This window comes from Macrobrachium nipponense, chromosome 45 (genome assembly GCF_015104395.2).
Source record: "Macrobrachium nipponense isolate FS-2020 chromosome 45, ASM1510439v2, whole genome shotgun sequence".
Classification (NCBI taxonomy): domain Eukaryota; kingdom Metazoa; phylum Arthropoda; class Malacostraca; order Decapoda; family Palaemonidae; genus Macrobrachium; species Macrobrachium nipponense.
In genome coordinates, this window is record NC_061105.1 from 6241379 (window position 1) to 6258896 (window position 17518).

General features: G+C 38.2%; 1 protein-coding gene across 1 annotated transcript in view; it reads left to right on the forward strand.

The window, feature by feature from the left end:
• LOC135214323 (uncharacterized) overlaps positions 1-17518 on the forward strand; it is a 182839-nt gene that overhangs the window by 30363 nt on the left and 134958 nt on the right. The window lies entirely within an intron of this gene.

Consider the following 17518-nt stretch of genomic DNA (forward strand, 5'->3'; position numbering starts at 1 on the left):
TATCCTTAGATTTGTCGCTGCTTGATTTGAGGCGCTCTGCTTCCGAAGTCTTGTCGTGTCTCGCCTTCGAGGTTTTCCATCACAAAGTTTGTGTCGCAAGTCGCTAGTAAGGCTTTTCGTTCCCTAAAGTTGGTCGCTTCCTGCCTTGAAGTCTTGTCGCTCCCGATAGGAGGATCTGTCGGTGCCTGCCTTCGACGAACGAAGACCCTCTCTGCTATCGATGTTGTTCGGAAGTACTACTGTCACTGTCACCGCGATTGCCAAAGCGCGCCGCTGCTTGCCGCGAGTTAGAAATCGCTCAGCAAATCAATCAATGCAGCCGCATTCGCTCCGCTGAATATTTCAAAGACGGGTAGTGATTCCAAACCTGCCGTGCGCCACCCACGTAGCTGAGCTCCAGATCTCTGGAAGGGCTTGTCTGAGCCACGAGCGTAAGGGTGTTTTGACCCGGAGTGACCATTTTGTCTGTGTGGCCAACTTATATCTCTCTCTCTCTCTCGTATATGTGTGTATATATATATATATATATATATATATATAATATATATATATATATATATATATATATATATATATTATTTATTTATTTATTTATTATTTATTTATTTTATTTATTTATTTATTTTAATTTATTTATTTGTCTGTTTGGATAAGTATTGCCTTGTGCTAAATAGAAACGTTACTTTGGCTTATTTTGATCTGATATTGATGTCGAACCTTCGCCAATAACAAGGGACGTTTCACTTTATACAATAAATACTCCTTTCGCACGAGGCAACTCCAAATTAAAATCATCCTACGTGATAATGTGTTTTAGGTCAAGTTAGGTCATGGGTACAGTGTCTTATGTTAGGGTTAGGGCTGCTAGGTAATTAATAATTATTGGTTTGAGGCTGAATGATTGATTGCCGTAATCAATATAAGATCGTTCATTCACCCTGTTGTCTAGCCATGTTCCATTTTGAATTATTGGTGCTTGAAACCTACTCACAAAATCTGATGCAATGCTGTTCTTATGGTTTTTGTTCAGTAGGAAGTAGTGCCATCAGTGCACCTCTTGCGGTGCACTGTAGGCATAACTTAAGGCCCTTTGCGGCGTCCCATAGGCCCCCAGCTGCGACCCCTTTCATTCTTTTGCACTGTACCTTTATTCATATTCTCCTATTTCCATCTTACTGTCCACCCTCTCCTAACAATCGTTTCATGGTGAAACTTCTTTGAGGTTTTCCTCCTGTAACGCCTTTCAAACCTTTTTACTTTGTTTCCCTTTACCCTAAATTTTATATGCCATTCCATTCCGTCCTTGTGATTTGCGAGATGAGATTGCTATCCTAATGCCCGTCGAATCCTGCCCCGCCCCCTTGTCTGTTCCGAAGGCCAACCACGCGGTGGACGATTTCAGCTGGACTTCCTACGGGTTTGGCAAAAGGGGCGTTTCCTTCCGTGCAGCATAGCAGGTAGTCGCTGTAATAAGATGGTATTCTGCGTGACTGAACATCAAAGGAGAATTGTAAATGTACTCTCAGCATTATTAAAGGTACTGACGCACTGTATACCAGTAGTATCCACTATCATTAGTATTCTCTCTCTCTCTCTCTCTCTCTCTCTCTCTCTCTCTCTCTCTCTCTCTCTCTCTCCACACACACACACATATATAGTATATAGTGTATAAATTATATTGTATGCGTGTATATTTTTTATGTATATGTTTTCTGCACAAGCCGTTCGTCACCAGCTTAAGTACGAACTAGGCAGCGATCATTGTCTTTTCTTTTGTTGGCCACCCTCTGCTAGTGGAAAAGACTTGATATTGAGCCAATAAAAAATTATGTATGTATGTATGCAGACATAAGTATATTAATAAATATGCATTCCTCCATCTTGATAGTAAAGCCTCATGATTGACGTAATAGTGAGGTATACTCTAATTCATCCAATTATATACTTAATTTTCGTCAAAATGATGCATACATAACCCCTGTCATGCTATATCTGTGTCACTCACTGAGAACGTCGCTCTTTCCCTAATAATTTTGTCATTATCTCATTGACTGTGTCACTGTCTCAATGACCACGTAGTAATGTTCCCCTGGTTGCGTCACTATCTTACGAGGAAGGGCGAAACGAGAAAAACATCAGACATTGCTTTACTTTCAGGTGTCATAAGGTCGATAATTGATTAGTTCTGCTTGGGAATACCTACCGCAGCGCAACAAGAGAGGAGGAGGAGGAAGAGGAGGAGGAGGAGGAGGAGGAGGAGGTGGTGGTGGTTTTAGCAAGCACGTTCGCTTGCATGCAAGCCTCAGGGATTCCCAACGTCTCTTGATAGATGGGATAGAGGTATTTTCCGGATCGCTGAACGTATTGGTACTGTTTATTTGTATTTTCGGAATCGCTGAACGTATTGGTACTGTTTATTTGTATTTTCCGAATCGCTGAACGTATTGGTACTGTTTATTTGTATTTTTCGAATCGCTGAACGTATTGATACTGTTTATTTGTATTTTCCGAATCGCAGAACGTATTGGTACTGTTTATTTGTATTTTCGGAACGTATTGGTACTGTTTATTTTCGCTACTACGAATATGATTATTATATTACTCCCACTACTAATACGTATACTATTGCTAGTTGTTCTAGTGAATATTACTGATAGATTATTAATATAACTAGCGAGAAGCGTGCGCTATGATTAACGGGACAGGAGGACAGTTGATGGACTCCCTGTTTGAATTGTCTGCCAGTGGTGAACTGGGCCTAAGGACTTTTGTTCGGGTATTTCATTGACCTCGTACAAATCAACGTTGCAGTACCAATGGGCATCGTCGCCATTAATAAATAATGTGGCCTCTAGGGAATAAAATCCATAAAATTTCAAAGAAGCTGATGAAATTATATAAATGAAATGACGGCACGTTTAAATTTTCAAGAAAGCCAGGGAGCTTCCTCCTCCATGAACTACAAAATATCCTCTTTAAGATCCCAGGAAAGACAGTAATTCTTCCATCTTTCTATCTACCCTCTCCTAACGATTATTCGATGGTGGGACTGCTTTGAGGTTTGCCTCCTGTTACACCTTTCAAATCTACGTATTCTCAGTTTCCGTTCAAACGCTGAATGACCTCAAAATTCCCAGTGCTTGACTTTTAGCGTAAACTGCATATGTCATTCCATTCCATGAGTGCTAAGGAGAAGGCACAGTAACACTGTAAGAAGCACTCTCAAATAACAGGAGAGAGTTCGGCGATGCATCAGAGAAAGCACACGAAAGCAAAGGAAGTGCTTTCTAAAGCAATATGGGAAACACGACGGAACAATGAAACAACTTCGAAACGTAAGATAATGCATTTCGCGGACAGCAGAAAAATAAAATTTTTGGGAAAAATTTATTTCACGAGAACGAAACAGGAGAATGCACTCGAAGGAATTCGAAAATGAAAGACCAAACGAAAAGAAAAAGACAATGAGGAAAATGAAACGTCACCTTATTGCAATTGAAAAATGCACTCTCTCAAGTGACCTCACTTTAGCCAAAGCAACCAGAGTGAATTCCAGGTTATCTGATGACGGCGACCAGATGCCAACGCTCATAACTCGGTGCCCGAGTCATCGCTATTTCGATAACCTGTAGATTGAAAAGTTGTTTCACTGCAGTATGTTTTCCTTTCTTGATTAAAGTATAGTGCATTCAGTCTATGAACGTATGTATGAACGTATGTATGCATGTATGTTTATGTAAAATCAGTCATGACCATGACAGATATATATGATATATATATATATATATATATATCTATATATATATTATATATATATAGATAGGTTTGTAAAATATGCTTATAGCATGCAACTATTCAGTTGTGTGTTGATATAAATTTTCCCGGTTTTTGAAGTTGAATTTTCAGTATAAAATGTTAATAGTTATGTCGGTTCATAGTCAATACGAAGTAGTGTTATCATTCAGAGCTAGTTTTGACTGTTATCTGTTTTATCGCAACGAAAGTACAATTGAAACTTTCTACTCTCATTATAGTCTTGGCCTTTCAAATTCATTAACCCCGTAAGGGGCTAGTGCCGTCAGTTCATTTTATACGGTGCACTGTAGGCATGACTTAAGGTTCTTTGCAGCGTCCCTTCGGCCCTTAGCTGTAACCTCTTTCATTCCTTTTATTGTACCTCCGTTCATATTCTCTTTATTCCTTCTTACCTTCCATCCTCGCCTAACAATTGTTTCATAGCGCAACTGCTTTGAGGTTTTCCTCCTGTTAAACCTCTTAGTTCCCAGTGCTTGACCCTTCTGTTCTATTCTTCTGTTATGATTCATTGCACAAAAATTTTGAATGCTAGAAAAAATGAGGTTGACGGTCTAACGTTCAACGAAAGCAGAAGCAGAAATAGAAATCCAGAACTGATCGTAATAGTTATTAAAAGCCGCCAGTTATTGTACGTGCCTAATCTAATGGGAAATGCCGACGGAAATACCGTTCGTGCTTGCTTGCTTGCTTCAAGGCACCCAAACGTCTTTTAGCCCTATCACCGACCAGCTTGTACCTTTTGATTAAGCCCCATTTATCCGGTCGTGTTCGCTTCTCCCTCTGACATATGGACTTCTAATCTCGCCCTGCATGCCCAGATCTTCGCTGCATTCCACTGCATTAGCATACAACTCAAGTTGCTGTCGTTCGTCTGTTGCATGAAGCTTGTTTATACCCTTTGCTCCTTCAGATGTATATGGGGTAGTCTGTCATTCTTATACCCATTGACGCTTGCACCAGACCGTTATGAAGGCTTGGTATACTCGCTTCAGTGACGTGATGCTTGTTTGATATTGTCTTATATTGAGGTTGATACTTCGTTGTTACTCCAGAACTCTTCACTTTTTAACTGGGGTTGGGGCTGTTTGGTTATCAATGCACGTGTGTTTCTTCGAAAACTTTTTGTAGTTTCATTCATTTTCGTCGAGTATTTTGCGATGAGGAGGCATCACCTCGTCCCTGGCAGCTACCCTCCATAGTCAACCAATTGTCAGATCCACGCCTTCACCTTGAGTGTATGTATAGATATATATATATATATATATTATAATATATATATAATATATAATATATATATATATATATAGTATGTATGTATGTGTGTATGTATATAATGTTCAGATATGCATTATTATGCCATCAACTTGCGTGGGTGACAACATGCACTCAAGTTTTATTTTCTAAATGATTTATGACTTTCATAATAGTACATTATTTACGACATAGTAACTACACAGAGAGAGAGAGAGGAGAGAGAGAGAGAGAGAGAGAGAGAGAGAGAGAGAGAGAGAGAGAGAGCGCAAACACACCCTCATCATGGCATTTTATTTAATCAGGTTTAAGCAGATGCTTACAACAACGCTCTCCCCACCCACAGTTGGAATTGAAGAATGTTTGTTATTGCCTTTTGTTTGTCAACTGTTGTCTTTGGCTGGCTTCGTGTTTTTGTTTTGAGTTTTTTTTTCATGGTATGGTTTTATGTTTGCCTGTGAGCAGTTGGCGTGCTGGCCATGACATCTTTCGTTTGGTTTAGTTTTTGTTTTCCTGTGCTCGACCTGTTGTTAATTTGTTTATCCCCTTCCCCCCACCCCTCTCTCTCTCTTATATACTTATACATATATCATTTATATTATGTTTATATAAAATGTATATATCATGTAACTTTCAGTAACGTTCTGTGGCGTTTATATGACAACCTTGTGTCTGGCATTCATTTCTGGTCACCCACCCAAGCATTGACCTGACCAGATCCAAGGTCAGTACTTTTTTGGGGGGTGACGGGACAGGGGGGATTATTCATGCTTGTATTTGTCGTTGGTCTTTGATCCAGAGACTGACTAGAAATAATGCCAATATTTAGGTGAGTATGGAGTGTGTATGTATGTATGTATGTATTCGTGTATGATTCGCGTTCCTGTATTGTGTGTGTGTGTCTCCTCGCCTCAGTATGACAGAGACAGATGCCACTTTTCCGCACGTGTTGGAGACAGACGAGTGCCACCTGTCCATTTATCATAGAAGACGTATTACAAGCGGATCTAATTGGATTCTCCGTTTATCCTCTGGAAAGTGGTTCTTATAATCCAGTTCGTTGTGTTCTCGGTCGAGAGGGACAACAGATGTGCGTATTTGGATGCTGAGGTGAAAAGAGAATGAAAGAAGAGAGGAGGAGGAGGAGGAGGAGGAAGTTGCAGGGACTTGTTGTTTAATGTTTGCGGTATAAGAAGAAAGGATTAGAAATGTGGTCGTATGTAGGAGGTGTGATAAAACGCTTAGCGTTGCTGATAAGATGGATGAATGTTTTGAGATGGCGTGGTCAAGTTGAAAGGAAAGAATGGATGATGAAAATATACAGTACGGAAGGAAGGACAGTGAAATGGCCTCAGCATCTAGGACGGGAGATAACGCGATCGGGGGGATCTAGAGGAGGTGAGGGGCGCATTGTGTGACTCTTCCAGCATCGGTTTACGAAGCGGGTTGTGCTGTAGAAGGTTTATACATGTGGGAACCAGTGTCCTTGTGACCTTCTTGTCCTGTGGGCACACACTCTGATGAAAAATGGGCTTGGTTTTGTGTATATATATATATGATTATATATATATATATATATATATAATATATATATATATATATATATATATATGTGTATTATATATATATATATATAATATGGTGTGAATGTGTTAGCACAGTGTATTGTATATTGTAACAAAATTAATTCGTGAAAGTATAGATTTTCATAGGTTTTGATTCTTATATAAGAAAAAAAATAAGAAAGGAAGGACTTGTGTATATAAATACATATATCTATATAATATATTTAATGAGAGAGAGAGAGAGAGAGAGAGAGAGAGAGAGAGAGATTCTGTATATATGTGTGCGATTTCAGACACAGAGAGAGAGAGAGAGAGAGAGAGAGAGAGAGAGAGAGAGAGAGAGAGAGAGAGAGGTCAAAATCATTAAACCAATTTAGGATCCCTCCGAAATAAATTTCTTGGATGTATGCGACAATAGCAGACTCCACTCCATTTAAAACTTGATTATGCCACATCATTATCATCACCACTGGCCGCTTGCGTCATAATGTCTGGGGGAATTATATATATCCAAAAATGGCGGCGCAGGCATCAGTATATCAGTGGTAGGTACACTATCAATTATGCAAAGAGATCACTTTTGTGTTAGGGACGTTTGGGGAAACGTATATAGGTTTCGCAGGGAAATTCGTATTTAGTTTTGTTAAACTGGTCCTTCCTAAATTTCTTGATTAACTGGCCGGGTATGTAGTTGTTAAGTTATTAAGATGTCTAATTATCAGGATTCTTGCTTGAAGTAGGAAGGCTGGATTGGAACTGACAGCCATGAAAGAAAGGGGCTAAATTGACATCCATAAATTGGAAAAAAAAAAAAAAAAAAGAGCAAGGGTAGTCAAAAGTTGCAAATCTCTACCGTGGTTGCTGTTCGTGACCTTATTTAAAAAAAAAATTCTGATCTTGTTTGAAGAAAATTTTGTTTGTGACCTTATTTAAAAAAAATTCGTTTGTGACCTTTTAAAATAATCGTTTGTAACCTTACTTTTAAAAAATTCGTTTGTGACCTTATTTTAAAAAATTCGTTTGTGACCTTATTTTAAAAAATTCGTATGTGACATTTAAAAAAAATTCGTTTGTGACCTTATTTTAAAAAATTCGTATGTGACCTTTAAAAAAAAATTCGTTTATGATCTCATTTCAAGAAACTTTCGTTTGCGACCTTATTTTAACAAAATTATCTCGAGAACGAATGAACAGATTGTTTTAAATTTGGAAAATCTTTTCATGGGTGACTCTTTCGAGATGATGAAATTCTAGTGAGCATCTGTGTGGAAGAGTAGGCGAAAACTGCTCGTTACCACCAATAGTTAATCAGGAGTGTGTATCACCCAGTGAATACTTTCACCAAGTTTGATCGAAAAATACTTTCACTAGTTTTCATATGATTCCGCTAAAAGGCAAAAATTAACCCTCCTCGTTTGGATATCATGAAAAAATCCACAATCTCGTGAATACTGTATTCTGGCTATGTTCGAAGCTACCCATTTATTCGTTCAATTGTTCTTCTCACACTCCCTCCCTGTTATCTCGTCCCAAATCCCATCCCTCCTCCCTCTCCCTCTCCCCTTCTCCCCCCCTCCCCTCCCCTCCTCCCGTTCTGTATCAGCATCAGAACCGCGTCGCCAACTGTTTTATTAGGAGAGAGGCTCCACTGAGACGTGGCTCATCCTACTAGTATATCCTAACGTCCTATCCGTTATGAAAGAAAGGAGTCCTACTTGTCCTGCGGCTTGTATCCTAATTGGTTGTAAGGACTAAAGAAGCCTATTCATTCTGGAGGGGCGGGGGTTTGGGAGCGGGTGGGGGGAATGAGAGAAGAAGTCTTTGTGTGTATTAACCCTTTTGGTGTCTTCTTCTGTTCTGGGTTTTATTTTTGGTTATATGATGCTTTGTAGGTCTGCTATGATTAGGGTCATGAAATTCTCTTTCGTGTTAGCTTTCGAAAATGTTAATTAACATATGTTACTTACGGTTCTTTGCAGCGTGCTGCCTTCCTTAGCCCCCAGTTACTGTAACTTCGTTCATATTCTTCTTCTCCCACCTCACTTTCCACCCTCTCCTAACAGTTGATTTATAGTGCAACTGCTTTGAGGTTTTCCTCCTGTTACACCTACCTACTCTCAATTTTCCTTTCAGCGTTGAATGACCTCATAGGTCCCATGTGGGGGCCTGAATTGCATCTTCTATTCTTTTAGTCTCATTTAGTAGGATGGTCGGGATATTTTGCGATAACTGAAAGACTGAAGGAAACTTATACACGTCTTGTAAAAATCGTGCGAACAAACCGTACCGTATATATAATCTTTTAGGCTACGATGCATATTGCATTTCCTCGAAGGCTTGCTAAAATGTTTTGGAGGGACCGGGGGATGGGTGGGTAGGTTGTAGACGGGGGGAGGGGGGGAGAGGGGTAGGGCCATTTATCTCGACTTCTAAAAACAAAGCAGAATTCTCCGATCTGACCAGAGAAGTATCACTCATTTTAGTTACACGTTCGTTTCGTAAGCATTATCGCTGTTGGCTGCCATGATTAAAAACAATCTTGAATCCATCCAGTCTTATATATGTTTATACACATACATATATACATATTTATATACGTATATGTGTATATACATTGTGTATATAAATGAGTATGCAGTATGTATAATTTCTTCATCTTGTCCCCTTCTGATGCAAAACGTTTTCGAAACATTTATTTCCTATCTTTTAGGAATTTTGATTTGGTTGAAACTTGTTGATTTTGTTTTTGTTTTGTTTAGGTCAACATATTCCGTGATTTTCTTAAGTATAGATTAAATTCTGAACTAATTTTATTCTTTATTCAAACATAATATACTTTTAGTTTTTACACTCATTTTTGTATTTTCGCTTTCGTTTTGTGGGGGTTCAACATATATAACCCTTTCCTTTTCTTGAATTTTTCTTTGTTGAGGTTTCTGTTTGTTTACCTTTTTTTACTTTTTTTTTTTTTTGGTCTCGCTCGGATTATTTTCTCAGTTGAAAGTTAATGGCTGGTCTGTTAGCATTCACTCGGCGTCTCTTTGTTTGTCTGTTTAGAATCTTGAGAGTGTAGATGGAAGGTGTAATAAGAAGAGAGAGAGAGAGAGAGAGCTAGTTATTTTTATACTGATAATACCGGTTTTTATTTTCATTGTTTGACCACCAAGAAGTTACATTCATAAAGGCCAGTTATTATTATTAATTATTATTATTATTATTATTATTATTATTATTATTATTATTATTATTATTGGTTGAGGGTCCACAATAATATCGCATGTGAAGTTTAAAGTCTTCACATGCGATATTATTATGGACCTGCAACCATTGTCATCATTTTCGACACGGAAAATTGTGCCCATTATTATTATTATTGTTATTATTATTATTAGAATCTATTTTCCTTCAATTTTTCCGATGTTCACCAAAGTTAATGATATCGTTGGTATTGTTAGTATGTTACTTTTATCTTATATTTATTTTTATATTTATCCTTGTCTGTTTTGCTTTTTATACACTCAAGACTATCCTTATTATTGCTAATATTGGTATTGTTGTTACTAACTTCTGCTTCTTCTATTCAATAAAATCATTTTCGATATTGTCGTAGTTATTTCCGTTAATTAATTTTCCACTTACTCAATTTTTCTTGGCTTTGCAATGTTCAGTATCTTTCCTTTTGTCGTCATTAAATCATCCTCTTCTTCTCTCATTCACCGAAGACTTCCGCCCTCGCTAAGACACCTGCCTCCCCCCGCCCCCAACCATAGGACACACCCCCGCACCAAAAAAGAAAGAGAGAGAAAAAACACCCGCCCCATATCATTAAGTCGGCGTAATGCATCGCCTTAATCACCATCTCCCTTAACAGATCGTATCGGTACTCGCTCTCTGAAAGGGAGAGGTCCTTTTTTCATTTTTCGGGGAGCACAGTACACGGGTGTGCTCTGTCCGTGTTCGGGGTGAGCACAGTGCTCCGTTGTACTGCCATGTTACTTTTTCAAGAGGGCCAGATGTGGTCTATTACTGTTTTTTTTTTTTTTTTTTGCTGGTGGGAAAGAGCCTGAGTCATAATCATCCGTTTCCCCCCATCATAGACGGTTGATGCTTCGAAGTTTCGAGACAGACCAATTATTGCCTTGTCAGTCCTTTAGCTAGTAAATCAGGGATGAATGCCTTCTCTCTCTCTCTCTCTCTCTCTCTCTCTCTCTCTCTCTCTCTCTCTCTCTCTCTCTCTCTCTCTCTCTCTCTCCCCATATATAACTGCTAGATCCTCGAGATCGACCAAGAATCGGAAAGAAACGACCTAGGTCATATACTTAAAAAAATTCAATTTTGCATTCCGTTGACCTCGGCAGCAGTGACTAGTGCATCTGGTAGGTAGCAGACTGATGTGGATTGCTACCAGAGTGTAACAGAGGTCGAGGCTAGCAGTCTCATCCCAAAATATTTGTTAGAAAATCATTAAGAAAACGATTTCTCGTGCCAAAACCCTAAATCCAGAGATCCAGTGATGGCTGTACATTATATATATATGGATATATATAGTTTCTTATTTGTCTCTGTATCGTACATTTTAATATTTTACTTGTCTTCTGTCTTTTAACTGACCTTTATTTTATTTTATGTCAAACTTTACAACATATTTTTTTGTAGAAATCCCAGAAGATATAAAATATGATTAACGAAACGTCGCAATAAACTGTTGAAAAGAATAATCTCATCGCATTCCTGGTCTGACCTTCTATGAAATTTATATATATATATATATATATATATATATATATATATATATATATATATATATATATACATATATTGTGTGTGTGTGTATGTGTGTGAGAGAGAGAGAGACACACACACACACACAGAGAAAGAGAGAGAGAGAGAGAGAGAAACTGTAATTGACCGTACCAGGATATGATCCAATACGTCATATGCTTTTAATTGTTCTGTCGCTTTTCATTGATCGGCGTCTCATATCCCTACAAATGGCGGAGGTCTCATGTTTTATACATACATGGACAAGCCAGTGGATTTAGCTGGTGGGAGGCCGATGCATTGCGTAGTTAGCAAACAGGATTAGGCAAACACCGAAGTTATAAACATCCTGACCTCTCTCTCTCACTCTGTTGGAGTTTTGCCCCTGTCGCGTTCGGCTGGGATGGCTGGAAGTCATCGGGCATAAAAACGGTGAAGTTGTGTGCTTAAAATATATATATATATATATATATATATATATATATATATATATATATATATAAAACCATTCAGGAAACCGCAGACAACCACATCACACATCAGAAGGAAGAACATTTATTTGAGACGTTTCGCACATACAATGTGCATGGTCAGTCTGTTGAGATAAAAACACATACATATTAACATTGAATAAATGTAGGATTCTTAACATAAGTACAACATTAATACAAGATTAAAATTAACTTGAAATTTACAGAAGGGACTAATAGTTAACGACAAGTAAAACGAAGATGTAAAAAGTACAAATCAAAAACAAATACCAAGGCACAACCAACCGTTAGTTTGTATGCATTTGTGTGTGTATGTCTTTACTGTACGTAGATATGTATGACGTATATACATATATATATATATATATATATATATATATATATATATATATATATATGAACATACTTCATCCCCATTCCTTATTCGCAATCTTCAAAGATCCCGACTCCTACCGCGCGCCCTCCTCCGCCCCCTGCCTCCCCCCCCCCCCCTTGAAAAAAAAACACCTAAAATTATAAATGACGTGAAAATAGTATCCCAAGTTTGGCCTGACAACGACTGCGTTGTCGGTGTCCCTTAGAATAGACGTTACGTCCCAGAAATAAAAGGCCAAGTCATCGGGGATGTTGCGCTATTGCATTGGATATTTACCAGTCGAATGCCAGAACATAGACTGCGGGAGGAGTTAGGTGCATTCTCTCCCCCCCTTCCACCTCCCCTCACCCCTACCCCCTCACGGGGATTTTGTTTTGGGGGGAGGCGAGTGTCGGGTGGCTGAAGTGTTGACGGATTTTGGAGATTTTTTATTTTTTTTTTATTTTTTTGGCACTTTTTGAATGGTTTGCTCGTTCTTTCTTTTGGTTTTCTTTCGAGGGGTTCATATTGTTTTATGTGGAATTTAATCTCTCTCTCTCTCTCTCTCTCTCTCTCTCTCTCTTTCTATTTTTTTTATATATATATATATATATATATATATTATATATATATATATATATATATGTTTATATATATATATATGTGTAATATATATTCGCTATTTATATACATATATTACATGGATATTTTATATAACATATCTATATACTAATCTATTATATACTATAATAATATATATATATGTAATACAATATATCGTATACATATATTCGAACACGCACACACAAACACTTACATATGCGCTTATGCCGTTTCGTTCATGATGAAGAATTGTGGATGCACATGACCAAATAATCGTGACTACTAGTGTTCTCTCTCTCTCTCTCTCTCTCTCTCTCTCTCATGCTCGTGCATGCTTCTACCCAGCGAAATACAATACTTAATGCAGTATTCTCTGCTATGAACGTAAATTGTGTGGATCACCAGAAGAAAAAAGACCAGTTTCAACAATTTTCGTGAGTTCCCTATAAAGTATAAACCTTTTCCTGCGGGGCAATAAAGTTCGGTGTGACCAAGCCCTGAAACCGCTGCTAGCTGTCATTTGAAGGACCATCAGCATAAACAGTCGTTGGCGAGAGTCATTGAGGCGCGAAATGTGGGGTTCAAATACCGTAGAGTTTTTTTTAGGTCCGTTTATGATTTTTTTTTTTTCTCGTCGCAAACGCTCATTGAGATGATGGAAATTTACGCCAGACCAGTTTCTCTCTCTCTCTCTCTCCTCTCTCTCTCTCTCTCTCTCTGTCAGGGTTCGATTCCCCGCTCTGCCAATGAGGAATCAGAGGAATTTACTTCTGGTGATTAGAAGTTGATTTCTCGATACAATGTGGTTCGGATCCCACAATAAGCCTGGGAGAGCTACTAATCAGTTCAGTGGTCTGGTTAAACTAGGATATACTTATCATTTCTCTGTCAGGTCTCGTGGGTTTTAGTCGACTGATGTGGCTTGCATCTCTGCATGAGAGAGAGAACGAGGAGGAGAAGAGAGGAGGAGAGAGAGTTGAACGAAGAGAGAGGAGAGAGAGAGATTTCCAATATGTGTGATCAGTTTACAGTAAATCATAATTGCAAAAAAAAAAAAAAAAGGAAAGCCTTGACGATTCTCTCTTCTCTCTCTCTCTCTCTCTCTCTCTCTCTCCTCTCTCTCAGCCAATCAATCTTCACGACTCGCCCTCTTGTGTAAATAAAGGAAAGCCTCGACGAGGTCATCCTCACTTCACCAGGGTGAGACGATTCATCGGATTCTCTCTCTCTCTCTCTCTCTCTCTCTCTCTCTCTCTCTCTCTCTTATGTAAACAAAGCATGCCATTAGCAGGCCCATTCAGCCACCAATGCCACTCGTTATTCTAGACTTCATTAACACAAACGTCAAATCCTCAGGGAAGAAGAGTTGCTTGACTCAAAAGGCCTACAAGAAGAAGAAGAAGATGAAAAAAAAATAACAGGGAAAAAACAGCGTCGTGTCTCTAAGCCCCGAAAGAATTTCCTGCAAAGACATATAAAGCGTCCGAGCTTCACAGCCTGAGTAAGCTTAAGCCTTGTTTAAGCTTGAGTAAACAGGGAAATTGTCTCTCTCGGAATTTCTGGCTTCGCGGCGTCGGCGACTGCTGCGAAAAAACGTCAGTTTCTGACGTTCAGGAAGGATTCTTTTAGCTTGGATTTTTTTTTTTTTTTTTTTTTTTTTTTTTTTTTTTTTTTTTTGTGGCGATGTTTGACCAACTTTGGTTTGGGTCTGGTCAGTGCGTGGGTGGGTGATCACCGGGAATTCGTAGACGGTGTTGAATGTACTCTTATTATATATATATATATAATATATATATATATATATATATTATATATATGTATACTTGCATATAAATATTGTATGTATAGGCGTATAAGTAAAATTTTATTAATGGAATATATAATATTATATATATATATATATATATATATATATATATATATATATATATATATTCCATTTATAAACATTTGACGTACTATGTTCATAACTGTACACGTGTACCGTTCACGTACAACCGTACGCGTAAGCTCCCACACATTTCTACGGCTAGGCAATCTAGAAATATAATTTATATAATATATAGGCCTCTCTCTCTCTCTCTCTCTCTCTCTCTCTCTCTCTCTCTCTCTCTCTCTCTCTCTCAGGGTCTCGGAACCGCTCGGATATAAATCTGCCAGACCACATCGGCTTAGCGTCGGCAGAAAGTGAAAGATTATCGTCATCTTGAACGAAGCCTGACCTAAGGCTTTCTCGGGCTTTCGTTCGTTCAGCCGTCTGACCTCTGTTTTTTTTTTTTTTTTTTTTTTTTTTAGGTTTGTGGTTTTGGGGATGGGGAGCGATAAAAGGGGGTGGGGGATGGGTGGTGGGTGAATAAAGGGTGGGAATGATTGAGGAGTAAAATGATTTTGCAATTATAGAGGAATTTGTCAAATAAATGTAAAAAAAAAAAAAAAATTGTCATTGGGAGTTTAGAAAATAACCAACGCGAATAAACTTCTTTGATGAATGCCAATATTAAAAAGAAAAGTGACTAAGAAGCCATTGCACGAAGTAAAAAAAATGAATGGTTAACGAAATTAAGGAAACAATTAAACATTACGAAAAATATTTATTGAACTCATTCACAAAGAAAAATTATGAAAACTACCGAACTTAAAAAATTACCTGTTCTAATCCAGATGCTACATTATGAGTAAAATTTAATTTCTCCTACAATTAGACAACATTGTGTTTCCGATAGCAAAATCTCTTCAATAAAGATGATGGACTTTTGAGTAAAATTCCATTCCTCCTACAATTAGACAACATTGTGTTTCCCCACAGCAAAGTCTCCCAAGGGGGCGCCTTCGACCCTCCCCAAGAGGGAAATGTTTGTTTGAATGTTGTTGGCCCTTGCAAATAAATCAACAGCGGAGTGTCTCTTCCTGTTGATAAATTCGTCAGAAACTTCTTGGGGTGACGGTACTCTCTCTCTCTCTCTCTCTCTCTCTCTCTCTCTCTCCATCCTACGAGGACAAAATATATCACATTACTTATCGTTATTTTTCCTTTGTTTCTGTATCTCTTCCTTTTTTTATTCTCTCTCTCTCTCTCTCTCTCTCTCTCTCTCTCTCTCTCTCTCTCTCTCTCTCAGATATATACCTAGTGGATATGACACTTGCCTGAGTACCGAGATGATACGGTTTCATTTCCCTAGCAAGTCAGAATCGTTGTGCCGTTATTGACCTAAACATTTATTTAGGTACTTGGTGGTTTGTCGACTGTGGAGAATGCACAGGATCGCTGTCAGACTGGAGATTGTCACTGGGCTAGAAACTATATCATAATGAGAGAGAGAGAGATTCAGGTACTTTTGTCGTTTGGATACTCTTGGGAAGTAATACAAAATAAAAGATTAAGTTCAGAATATTCGTCAAAATGCCTTTGTGTAGATGTACATTAGAACGCCGTGTACTAATCAAATCCCTCACGTGTGTGGTGATGTGTAATTACATAATTCACTCGTCCGCCCCTATTGGTGTTTTCATCTTCCTCTACGTTTCTATTTGAGTATTTGTTCCTAAATTTATTCTTTGCCCTTCTTCCTTTTTTTTATTCATTGTCTCGTTTTCCTTCTACCTTTTGCTGTCTCGTGTTCTCTTTCCTCATCTCTCTTGTTCTTGTCTGAACTTTCTTCTTGTATATCCTTTCTCCTTATTATCCCTCTTCCTGTCCTTTATCAATTTTCCCTTTCAGCATTTCGTTTTCCCTTATCCTCGCCCTTTCTTTTTGCGTCGAATTTTCACTCAAGTTTTTTCCATTTCCTTTTTAAGCCTTCCTTCTTTTTCCTCTCCTCCTTCAGCTTTCTCATCCCTTCCTCTGTTTCTCTTTTCGTTCTAATTTCCCTCTTCCCCCCTTTTCATCCTCTGTTTTCCCTCCCTTCCTTCCTTCTCTTTTTCCTCTTGTGGATAATAGTAGGAGTCTGTTTTCTTCCCAGATCATTTGGTGACTTATTGATTTCCCGTGGCTGTTCTCTCTCTCTCTCTCTCTCTCTCTCTCTCTCTCTCTCTCTCTCTCTCTCTCTCTCTCTCTATCGCGTCGATGATCGCTCCAGGAACTTTCTTTGATGAGCCTTCAATGAAACGGTGTTAGATGCATTAAGAGAGAGAGAGAGAGAGAGAGAGAGAGAGAGAGAGAGAGAGAGAGAATACCTGTATTCTTCTGAAGTCTCAACCCAGTTAGGGCGAGGATTACCTCACACAGCAGTCGACTAAGAACCCGGTGTTTCGCTCGTAGTTGACTTGAGTGTAGAGATGGGTAGTGGCTTTCTTTTAAGGAACACTTATTATTATTATTATTATTATTATTATTATTATTATTATTATTATTATTATTATTATTATTCCTCAGAAAATAATACACATACGTAAAAAGAGGAAAAATGGAATGGATTCTAAAAAAAAAAAAAAAAAAATAATTCTTCTTTGAATAATTCGCAAGCTTCTCTTGAGTGGCAAGTGCCTTTCTCTCTCTCTCTCTCTCTCTCTCTCTCTCTCTCTCTCTCTCTCTCTCTCTCTCTCTCTCTCTCCTTAAGCACAGATGTGTAAACCAAGGCATAGAGAGAAAATAATAATACTAGGAAAATAGCATGTCAAGTCAAGAGATATTTAATAATAATAATAATAATAATAATAATAGGAGGATAGCATGTCAA